Raw genomic sequence first — 12,412 nt, 5'->3', positions numbered from 1 at the left:
TCTCCACCTTCTTCTCAGTTCGCTCACTTCCTCCACTTCTTGGCGCAGAAAGTGATGACCAGCCCCACGGCACTTGCCTGCCAGCCTCCCGCAGAAAACCTCGTGCAGATGAGGCCCTGCTGGCATTTTTTAAGTGAAATTCAGCCATAAAAAGACTAATCGAAACAGTTCCACACAGTGAGCCATCCTTTACCCTCAGTTACTAAAGCAACTTGGGTGAAAGTTACTTTTCCTAAATTTATCAGGATTTACTATTCCTCCGTAAATTCCTGAGGATAGTTTCTTGGAAAGATGCCTGGGAAAACCTTTGGATTTTTCAAATCAGAGACAAATGTTGGCTTTTATATGGGATCTCCAGAGGTGACTGGTGAACTTCTTCCTAACAGCAAAAGGGATCAGTGCAAACTCTTTTTAAAAATATTTTTAAATGTTATTTATATATTTTTAGACAGAGGGGAAGGGAAGGAGAAAAAGAGGGAGAGAAACATCAATGTGTGAGAGATCCATTGCTCTGTTGCCTCTCATGTGCCCCTGACGGAGGACCCGGCCCGCAACCGAGGCATGTGCCCTGACTGGGAATTGAACCAGTGACTTCCTGGTTCTCGGGCTGGTGCTCCATCCACTGAGCCAGGGCCCAGTGCAATTTCTGTACAGGCAGTGACTCGGTCACATTCCTCGAAACCCACAATGAGCACATGCTATGCTTGGTATGGAGAGGTCCGTGCCTTTGGGAAATGCGCATTCTTGGCAGGAGGCGGATGAGGCAGTTCTACTCCTAGACATATGCCCAAGAGAAATGGAAATGTACGTCTATCCAGAGAATCACACGCAAACGCTCATAGTGGCATTATTCACAATAGCTATAAAAAGTAAAAATGACTCAAACGTCCATCTGCGGAGAAATGGCTGAATGAAATGCGGTGTAGCCATAAAACATAATAGTATCTCGCAGTAAAAAGTACTAAAGCATGAACTTGACATTGAAAGCATTACGCTTTCTGGTAAACACGACTCTGCCAAGGTCACATTTTGGCTGAGGGGCGACAGAGAACAGAGCTGATGATCTATGACAGAGAATTAATTAAGGGGGGTTTCAGTGCACCACAAACCTACTTTTATTAAAAAAAGGATTTTATTTCCTCATTTTTAGAGGGAAGAAGGGAAGGAGAAAGAGAGGGAAAAAAACAGCGATGTGAGAGAGACATCCGTCGGTTGGCTTTCACATGCTCCCAACCAAGGGCCTGGTCAGCAACCACGGCATGGGCCCTGACTGGGAATTGAACCAGCGACCCCTCGGTTCCCAGGCCAGTGCTCAGTCCACTGAGCCACACCATCCAATGACTCTTACTTTTCCCGTAGAGATGAATCAAGTCATTCCCATGCTAGTTACTAATAGAATTCACTTCATTAAGGTACTTTTTACTTTAATAGATACCTGTTCATGAATAACTGTTCAGGAAAAGTGCCTATATTGTCACAAGTATTTTGAAGTATGATTCAATGAAGTTTGACAAGAATCATACTTATTTGAGTTATTTCTATACCAATAATCACATATGTCCAAAATAATTAATATAGCGAATATGCCCAAATTCTTACTATGTTCCACGTGACTGTTAAAAAGCATTTCTAAATGCAGCCTTATTTCACCAATACTGACATAAATACCTTTGTTATTTTTAAAGATATTAAAGAAAATGGTGTCAAATTTAAGAAAAGAAAGAAAGAGGGAAAAAGAAAGAAAACATTACACTAAGTGAAAGAAGTCGGCCATAAAGGGCCACATGTTACATGATTTTATTTCTAGCAAACGTCTGGACTAGGCCAGTCTACACAGACAGAAGGGAGGTCAGCCGGGGCCCTGGGCCAGGAGAGGGACCGCTAAGGGGTGTCTTCCGAGTCACGAGAATGTTCTACAGCTGATGGTGGCGATGGTTGCACATATTCGTGAATAGATGAAAAACCACCGACTGAGTGAACTGATGAAACGTGAACTGCATTTCCATAAAGCTGTTACTGAAATGATCTGCGGAGAAGTAGTTATCAAAATGGTTTTGTGAACCCCTCCACAGGTAGTTCAGCGCAGACTCTGCTGGAGCGCAGGGCCCCGGATCCCGGGTCATGGACACCCGGCGGAACGCGGCAGCCACGCTGCACGCCGACGCTGCGCCGCAGTCCTGCTGCTCTGTGTGGCACTTCCACGGTAGCTGTGCTGTCCAGCTGTGCCTGTCCTCTGATCCTCAGGCCTTCAATCTCCAGGGAATCGATTCTGACTCTGAACCCGAGCCCCAGGTGCTAGGGACTTCCTGGATTCGGTGTCTGGTGATGTTTCATTTAGCCTTTGACCTCAACAGCTGGAGCCTAATATTCTTTGGGCAGAAAATAAATGAGCGCATTCTAGTTTTTCCGGGATGTTCAGGGTAGGACAACATTACCATCTGAGGCCAGTGCTGCCTACCATTAATCAGAATAATTCAGGATGCCCCAGACAGAGCGCCGTAGGCCCGGCATTGTCAGGTTAACCAATGGGAGGAATATAAACCAGGTTTCCAGACCTGGTGTAAGTGGCTTGAAAATTCAGTCACACCATTAATCACTAACCTTCTAAAAGAGAGGTCTTCAAAATGGCACGTGTTCACCCCAAAGGGGACCCAAGATAAGCCACTGGGGGTAACAATGCCATATTAGACTTTTTCAGGGTTCCTTACTTCATCTTTTAAGTGTATTTTTGTTTCTGTTCTAAAATATACATAATATTAGCCCTGGTTACTGTGTCTCAGTGGATTGAGCTCCAGCCAGAGAAACAAAGGGTCACTGGTTCCATTCCTAGTCAGGGCACAGGCCTGGGTTGCAGGCCAGGTCCCCAGTAGGGGGCGTGCAAGAGGCAATTACACATTGATGTTTCTCTCCCTCCCTTTCCCTCACTTCCCCTCTAAAATAAATAAATACAAACTTCTAAAAAAATAAAATATACATACTATTTTAGGACAATTGTACATGCATATTACTTATAAATATATAAATTAATGTTAATGAAGGTGCTCAAAAACTATTTATTGCTAGTTTAGTGTGATGTTCTTTGAAGTTCTGGGAATGGTTGTTCTGAAAATGTTTTCATTTACTACTAGATGGAGGAATGAAGACTGACTCAAATGTGTTGATTTGCATTTGGAATCTAGCCCCAAAAGAAAAACTAGTTCAGAATACCTATGCGCAAAAATTTACTTTTAGTACAAACTGATCATGGCGGAGCTCAAATCTCTAGAGTTCACTTGTCTCCCCACGTGGATAAGAGCAAATCTCCCTTGGCCAGCCCCACTTGTGGGTTCCTAAGCATTTTCTCTCTCTTTCCCACTAATTGGACAATTAGGCCCCAACCAGAGGTTCAACCCAGTTTTAAGGATTTACTCTGACATTAAACTGATGGATTTCAAATGCTCTAGACCAGGGGTGCCAAACTCATCTTCACCGGGGGCCACATCAGCCTCCTGGTTGCCTTCAAAGGGCTGAACGTAACTTTAGGACTGTATAAATGTAACCACTCCTTAACTAGGGGCAAGGAGCTCAGTGCTGGACTGGGTAAAACAAGGTGGAGGCCTGGATTCTGCCAGGCAGTCTTGTGTTTGCCACCTGTGCTCTAGAATCATGTTCTTGGCCAAAACGTCAATTCACCCTCATTGCTAGTCTAAGGTAGGGCCGCATCCCCAGTTCTGAGAACCGGACTTGTGTTCTGGCCTCCAGGGCCGGCTCCCCATCAACATGTGGTTCTAGTAACGGAATCCCACGTGGCACCCGTGTCTAAGTCTGCATCCGAAACGCCCACACGCTCTTCGTCCCTACAGGGACGGCGGCCACCATGCACCTCACCAACCTCCGGGTAGAGAATTACATTCTGGCACCTGCCAACAGAGTCATCAGTGTTGCGGGCTCCTGGAATGTTTACATGCAGGTGACATGACGTTATGCATAATTACCTAAAGGATCCTCATCATGGATTATTAGTACCAAGTGGTAATACCCAGAAGAACATTGCTGATCAGCATTTAAATGTTCTCTTTGGTGAACAATGATCAGCATTTAAATGCTATCCTGTGTAGAGAACAGAGCTCTTCCCCCCCCCCCCCCCCAAGGACACACAGCTGTTGCTCAGCACCTGTTCCCTTTAAGTGTAAAAAAAAAAAAAAATCGAAGAGAATTCCGAGGGAATCCGGTCTGAGGTCGCAGGGCCGAGCCCCCACACTCGCCTCGGGGAAGTGCCCGGCACTTGCATCGGTGCGGAATTAGCAGACTCAGAACTTCGGTCCCCGGCAGGCGGCCACCCACCCTCTCCAGTCCGTCCTTCCTGGGCTCAGGCTCAGAGCTGCCTCTGTGAGTTTAATCACCCCTAATTTCCATTTCCTTTTGTTTCTTCACTATTTCTCACTTGTCTTACGCTCTGCAGATTTAGAGCAATTGTCTGTAGGAGGGACACTCAGGAGCTACCAGGAAGTGCTCTCGGTGGAATTCGGATTTATCTTGCTCGCAGGTCCTGGTTCTTGCCGAGCTCCGGGGCCCAGACACGGGGCTGTGCGTCACATGTCAGGCCACGTCACACGTCAGGGCGGACTAGGAGAGCTGGACCGCATTCCAGGTCGGGCGTAGCCTTGTTGATGGAGACCCATTCCGCCCCCTCTCCTCGGAGAAGCAGGCTGGCTACCTGCCAACCAAACGCCCCCCGGAGGTGGGCACATCCGGCACAGTTGCTTCATCTGGCAGCTTCCTCATGTCTGAAATTGCGACAATGACCTACCTCCCAGGACGATTGTTGGAGGGAAGAGTTGAAATGACTACGAAACATTCTTACCTGTGTCACAACAGTGAAGGCAACGTGGATGGAGTTCTTCAGATTTTTCATAGACTGTTTCACATGGATGTTTATGCAAGATGTTTCCATCCGACCGTGAGACGAAGCTGCTTCCTGCCCTCTGACTTAAACTCCTCCTCCGTGGCCCACCCACCCCGGGCCCACCACCAAGACCAGACCTTGCGGTGGGTGAAAACTAACTGTGGCTTTCTCCAAAGTCTGCCTGCTAATAAGCAACATTCAGAGGGGAAAAGGACCATTTTTTAAAAATGAACTTTAATATTTTATTTATTATTAGGCCCTTGACCTTTCAGAGCACAAACCTCATATTGACTTCACATGTGTATTAATTGCTTCAATAAGTAAAACTGTTCTGCAGGGGAATGCACAGTTTGCCGTTGTGAAAAGAGAAAATAGCAAAGCCAATTTCAGGGGAGAAAATACAATTCTGTGGACAGCGACTTTTGTGTCATTTCTAAAATATCCTTTCCTAACCCAAGCCCACGGAGATTTTTCTCTTGTGTTTTCCTCTAGTTTTAGATTTTATGTGCTTTTCCAGTGAAGCACTTTGAGTGAATTTTTGTATATGGAGAAAAGTATGGACCGAGTTTCTTTTTTCCTTTTTTTTTTTTGCGTGTAGATATTCAGCTGTTCTGGTATCTTTGTTGAAAAACCTGCCCTTTATCCAGTGAATTAAGTGAATATTGCCTTTCTGTTTTTCAATATAAAAAAATCAACTGAGCATGTATGTTCGAGCCTATTTTTGGACTCCCTGTTCTGATTCATTATTCTTTGTGTCTCTCCTTTCTCCAAAACTACACTGTCCTGACCCCTGTATCTTTATATTAAGTCCCAAAATTAGGCGGTAATTTTCTTTACAGTGTGATTACCGCACAATCAAGAAATGGCCGAATCACAATTACACTAACCAAATCAACTCACTTAAACTAGGGAAACTAAGTGGATGATTACCCTTTGTGATAACCTCTCAGATGAATGAATAAAACATGTTTCTTCTAAGTCAGAATAAGGTCAGTATGAGTCAGGACAGTAAGAAGCTGGAAGAAAAAATCCCTTGGCAAGTGGAATGGGGAGACAGACAGGCCTCATGCTCTTGGGGACTCACCTGCCTCCTGCTCCCTGCACGACCCCTCCCCTGAGCATTAAGCCCTCAGGACGATGAGCTTCTGACCCACATCCAATAATCTGAGGGACAAAGCCTCGGGGCTATTGACCACAGAGACCGAGTTCTGGTCACGCTAGAGATGACGTCTAGGCCTCAGCGATGTTGCAGCAGCAAAACCAGACGAAGGGACGCCGTGGTTGGCATGAGGACCAGGTGCACTGACCAATGACCCCCGGCCCTAGCACCAACCAATCAGGACAGACCACAGGTTGATACGCTCACCCTGATGAATCCACATAGTCAAGGACATACCTGGAAAGCTGATGAATACTCTACTGAGATCCTCCCCTAAAAATCCTGCCTTTAGGAAGCAGACAGAGCCCTGTAAGATGAAGGACCTAGTGCACGCCCTCTCTCGAGCCCCCTGCGCCTTCTTTCTTCGGGCGTGTAGCTCTGCTTTCTCTGGAGCTCTAAGGGTCCCCACGAGACCTGCAACCAGTGGAGTGGTGGGCAGTGGCGGCTCGCCCTGGGCCGACCCCCTGCACCTGCCTCCGAGGGCCCTTCCTCTGCCTCTATCATTGTTTCCCGACTTCAAGCAGCCCAGCTGGCTCACTTCACTTCTTCGGCCTCTGGGGTGTTCTTTCCAACAGGCCAAGGCAGCTCTCTGAGCAGACCACGCCAATCCCTGCGAGTGCACTTTCTCTTTGCACACTAACTGAACTTCCTCTTGTACTAGAGTCCTTAGTTCCGAATCCTCTCTTTGCTGAACTCAAGAACCGAGAGCTCACAGCACTGATAATGAATACATATCTGTACCAGATTACTAGCCCTCCTTACAGCACAAATACCTACAAAATAATTTACAAATACAACACATGGCCACCTGCTTTATGCTACAATTTCCACACACCACCTGTGACAGCGAAGCAACTCGTCGTTACCACCCCTCACGATTCCATTAGGACCCAAACAAAACGACTCTGTTATTCTGTGGCCGACCTCGACGCGGACAAGACTCCGCTGTGGCTTCAAAGCAGCATAAACAGGAAAACAAGATAAATTCAGAGAAATGCCAAAATATTAATCACTCCAACGCTCGCTCTGGCGTGACGGTGTCATTGATTCACAGTTATTCTTAGACTGAAAGAGAGAGAATTGAAGGGCCAGCAATTCGCCTCGGGTGGTTTGACAATAACAGCTCACACACACTCTGTTTCTAAGGGAAAAGCTGCAGTGAAAGAGTGAAGGCGGAGAGACATCTCACAGGTGCTTTCTATTGTCTGACTGGCTGGCCTGCTCTCCTGAGCTTAATCAGGGGCCTGGTCGGGAGTCCTAGGTCCAGCCCATGGAACAAACACCAACCCCGTGAATCTCAGTTCGCTTCCTGTGACAGTGTTATACAGTGTACTTACCACACAGGATTGTCAAAAAGATTAAATGAAACTATGTATGGAAGGCACCTACCACCAGGATCGATATATTTAAATAGTCGATAAATTACACTATTATTACTATCCATTTTGGGAGCAGCAATTTATAGTCCCCTCTACTAACTCAGGCCCCATGGCCAAGGCTGGAGCCTTGCCCCAGGGGGAGGGCTGAGGCCTGAGGACCGTGGAGGAACTGGGGCCCATGAAGGAGCAGAGACAGGAATGTGACCGAGGGCCACCCCTGAGTGTGCGAGGGAGAGAGACGTGACAGGCTGTGATCAATGGAGGGACAGGTCTGGGGAAGGAGGAGCCGCCTTCCCAGGTGTCTGGTGAGCCCCTAAGGTCATGTCTACTTCCACCTCCTGACGACCTTGACAAAGACCAGAGGGCTCTTTGGAGATCTCCAAAATAATCCAGGGGTACCCAAAAGAGCAGTGAGCAGAGTAGGATCTACCAGACGTCTTATAAGGAAGAGACACAAGAGGAAGGACTCATACTTCCCCAGCACACAATTCGGTAAACGTACTGTGGGTGATGGTGACCATGCATGTGGACGTCGATGGAAAATTCTTGAAAGAATTAAATCCGTTCCCCATGGAAGACAGTGTTAGACAATCATGCAACTACTTTTTTTATTTCTGCAAGTTCTGATGCAGCTTCTGAACACTTGTCAACAACACAGCAGCGTCCAGAGAACCAGTGTCGCCCCGGGACCGTCCTCCTCCCCACTCGTCCCCGGCCCCTCCGGTGCCGCCCTCCACCCAGGCCCCTGCGGCTCCTCACCTGCTCCCCGAAGTCACGCCATTTAACTTGTCATTTGGGCATAGAACTTGAAAGCTTTTTTCAGTCTGTACTTCCAATCCAAGCCATGGACCATGACCTTCCAACCACGTAGGGGAACCACTCTGAGAAGGGTCCTGGAAAATAACGGTTTTCTCCATTTTATTCTGAAAAAAGGGCAGAAAAAGGAGAGTGCCTATAAAGCCTGCCTAGTAAGTAAAGGACACTGAAAACACGGATCAAACCAGAAAGCGATTGGAGGTAAAGCCTAGGAGGGCGGGGGCAAAAAGAGACGGGAAAGGAGGAGCGGTGGGAGGGCCCACCGTGCTCTGGGCGTCAGCGTCACGGATGGTGGAAAAGGGGTCTGCCAGGGGCTGCCGATATTTTATTAAGGGTTTTAAAAGTCATGCTGTTTGGCTTACACCCAGTCTCTTTTATTCTTTCCCGAGACTTTGGGTCTGGATAGAACACGCAGGGCAGATGGAGATTCTACACGGCGGGGGGTGTCACTGCCACGCTCGACCAAGACCCTCCGTTTGCTCAGCAGAGAAGGATCAGAGTGACCCAGCTCCGAAGGGCGGGGACAAAGCACCTGGCGCCAGCGCAGCTTGGGGACAAAAGACAGAGGGTCGCTTCTCAGCCTTTGGAGGGGAAGGGAGGAGGAGTCCATCAATGACTAAGACTAACTTCTGGCCTCCCAGGTGGGGCCCTGGCCGGAGGTAACTTGGCTTATTAATGGAATAAAATAATAATAGAATGCAACTGGATCCAGCACCCCCAAGTTAGTGGGGTCAAGTTTGTACCTGCTTCATTGTCATTATGAACGAGCTAAACTTGGGAATTAGAGATGCGATGATTCCTTCAAGGGCCAGCAATGGCCGGAGGCCACGGACGTTTTCTGTAGCATGATGCTCACCTATACCTGCTTAGAGACCAGCAGGCTGAGAGCAAACCAGACCCAGTTCTAAAGTCATTCAGGACGAATAATGACAATACCAGGACCCACTGTCTACCAGGGGCTTTGCATTTCTGGTGTAATTCTGTTCTCAGGACACCCTGTGATACTATCACCCTCTCAGACTCGCAGAGAATTGAGCCTCAGGGAATTGCACTCCCCTGCCCTAAACTGCTCTTCTAAGGTCGAATCAGCATTTAGCCAGGAGCCTGCTGACCTAACCACCACACTCTTCCTGGGACGCCTACCCGCAAAACTGGGCTTCGAGGTCCGGGGGCAGCGGTTTTGCCATCTGTTCCCCACTGCACCAGCCTGATTTATTTCAGGCACTGTGCACGGGAGGTTTGCTGATAGAAAATCCCGTGTTTCCAGTCTCTTTCAATCAGGGACGAGGGGGAGCTCTGAGGCAGTGCAGTTCTCCATTCTGCACGTGAACTTCTTCTAGTCTGGCAGTAAACTGTGCCCAGGCCCCAGCTCTGCCTTTCACTCCCCGCTTCCAGGACATTTGCAGACGGAGCAGGGATTGGAGCAACCGCAGGCCTCCAGGAGATTCTCCCAGGGGAGGCACTTGGAAGATGAAGTCGTGTTCTTTCACTGGAGGCTTGGCAAGTGTGTTCGAAGCCAGTCCGTACCTGTGTTTCGACCCACGGTCACCTATGTGTGTCTTGCTTCATTTGAGTAAGGCATCAATCAAATGCTGTTTGAGCACACTGGCTTTGGTTTTCTCCTGGAAACCTGATGTCTTGAGCCATGTTGGGGAGCAATTCCAGGTGGTGGTAGTTGAGACCTCATCTGCCCCACTTGATTGACCTCATCTGCCCCACCCGAGGACCCCATTGGGTCCCTGATGAACGGCACAAATGGAGCATTCAGGTTCCAATAAAAATAAGAACTTTGCATTGACATTGAAATTGTCAGTTCTGTGTGGACGCTAGAAAGGCCCTCCCAGACTGTTGGGAGCAGTAGCATCAATTCAGAGATCAGTAAACCAAGGTCAACAAAGTACAGAAGTTTACCCCAAAGCCCTCACCTAGTGGCAGTCCCAGCCAGGACAGAAACACCTGCCCTTCCCACCTCCCAGCCACAGCTGTCCCAAAGGCAGAGTTAACAACCCAGGGCTTCCCCACAGCATTGAGATCCCCCCCACTTAGATTGAGGACCACATGCCGCCCCTTGTTTAGTGTCTGCTCTCCCCAGACTCTAAGCAAGATTTATTTGTTTTTTTAGAGAAAGTTTACGCTCACAGCAAAGTTGAACTCCATGTAACAGGATTTCCTTTATACATACCCTCTGCCCCGTGAGCAACACCCCGCACCGGAGGGCACTCGTTCACAACTGACAAGCTTACACTGACACCATCATCACCGCAAGTTCGCGGTGTCTCTTGGCGTTCACTCTGTGTGTCGGACCTTCTGTGGGCTTGGACAGATTGGTCCCATCGTGTACCCACCATTATAGGGTCGTAGAGAGTGGTTTCCTGCCCTAGAAATCCTCATCTGTGCGCATCAGCCTTCTTAGCCCTCCCTCCCAGCTCCCAGCCACTGCTGGCAGTATTGCCTTTTCTAGAAAGCTGTGTGTTGGAATCACACGGGACGTGGCCCCTCCAGGTGAGCTTCTTTCACTCCGTGACACGCGTTCCAATCTTCCTGTAACATCAGAGCTCCTCTCTTTATATCCTTGAAAACAACCCATTGATTTTAGGCATGGACCGCAGTTTATTTATTCATTAAGCTCGTATTTTTTACCTTTGTATTTCAACACTTAGCAACTGGCCTAGCCCATAATAGAATATAAACAAACATTTGTTAAATGAGTTAATTACTAAACAGACCTCTTATCGGTAGGCACAGTGTACTCAGTCGTGAAGCAAAGTATCAAGAAAATACTAGCCTGGAAGGTTTGTATTGTATTTATCAACCTTTCAGTAATGGGGCCTTAATCCAAATTTAGGAAGTAATTCTTAATGTATTTTTGTCTGTCTCTTTGTTTTTTAAAACCTAAAGTAGGAGTTTGGAAAGTAAACCAATACTCATATGTATGCAAAATGTTATGAATATTTGTATATCTAATTTTATCAGGGAACAAAAACCCTTAAGCCACGCCAGGCTCCTTTGCTCTTTCTTTAGTCCAGAAAAAGTGAAGTCTGGCGCCCTCTTGTGGCCCTTCATTTCTAAGCGAGAAATTCAGTAAGTTCTGCTGGGAAATTTTTACTCACTAAAGAGCATCTGGCTTTTCTCTGGAGGAAGACTTCCTTGAGACTTGTTTCTAATGCTCGCCCGTCTCCCAAAGTTCCAACTCAGAATATCCTCCTGCTGAAGGTGCAGCCCAGCTGGCAGTGATTTTACTGTTGGTAGCCAGGGCCAGTGCTTTGAGTTGCCGTAAAGAAAGAGAATACACTTAAATAAGATAAAAAATTAAAACCCTTTTATCCTCCCACAATCCTGGAAGGTCAAGTCCACGATCACATAAGGACCTTCACGGTCTAGCAGTTGTCGAACTTCTAGTCTCTCCTCTCGTGCATGCCCCATCCCCGAGCTTTTATTCTTTTATTTTTAAATCTGTAATCTTCATTGTATTTTTCTATTACTGTTAGTCCCTTTAAACACCCCTCCCCCCAGCAATCCCCACACTGCTGTCCGTGTCCATGAGTCCTTTTTCCTTTTTGCTCAGTCCCTCCACCCTCCACCCCTTCAACTGTCCTGCTCCCCATCTATGAGACTGTCTCTGCTTTGCTTGTTAGTTCAGTCTGTTCATTAGATTCCACATATGAGTGAGATCACACGGTATTTCTCTTTCTCTACCTGGCCTATGTCACTTAGCACAGTGTTTTCCAGGCCCATCCACGCTGTTGCAAAGGGCACAATGTTCCTCTTTACAACCGAGTAGAATCCCATTGTGTAAACATCCCACCACCCCACACCTTTCTGACCCCCCAGAAGACCAGCTCCGGGCTACTATGTGTCATTTCCTTGATAACCACTGTTTGGGTTTAAAACCAAGTCTTTTTCTTCTTGGTGCCCCACCTCCTCACAGTCTTCTGGAATGGCAGACAGCTATTTTATCTAGCCACGTATTTATCTAAATCCTTAATCAATGGTTGTGTTCCTTGATCCCAGGCTTTAATTGTTGAAAAAAGCAGTACTCATTCCCATTCACCCAGCGCGTACCCCAGGGGTGCAATAAATGTTGCTTTATCGACTGCAAATTGAAGATCAAGCCCAAAGTCACCATGGAAGCAAAGGACAGGAAAGAACTGGTTGCTGTCTCCGGGAGCCCCA

This window comes from Artibeus jamaicensis, unplaced genomic scaffold (assembly GCF_021234435.1).
Source record: "Artibeus jamaicensis isolate MK-2021 breed Jamaican fruit bat unplaced genomic scaffold, CSHL_Jam_final contig_415, whole genome shotgun sequence".
NCBI classification, from domain to species: Eukaryota; Metazoa; Chordata; class Mammalia; order Chiroptera; family Phyllostomidae; genus Artibeus; species Artibeus jamaicensis.
Note: the sequence above shows the minus strand (reverse complement) of the source record.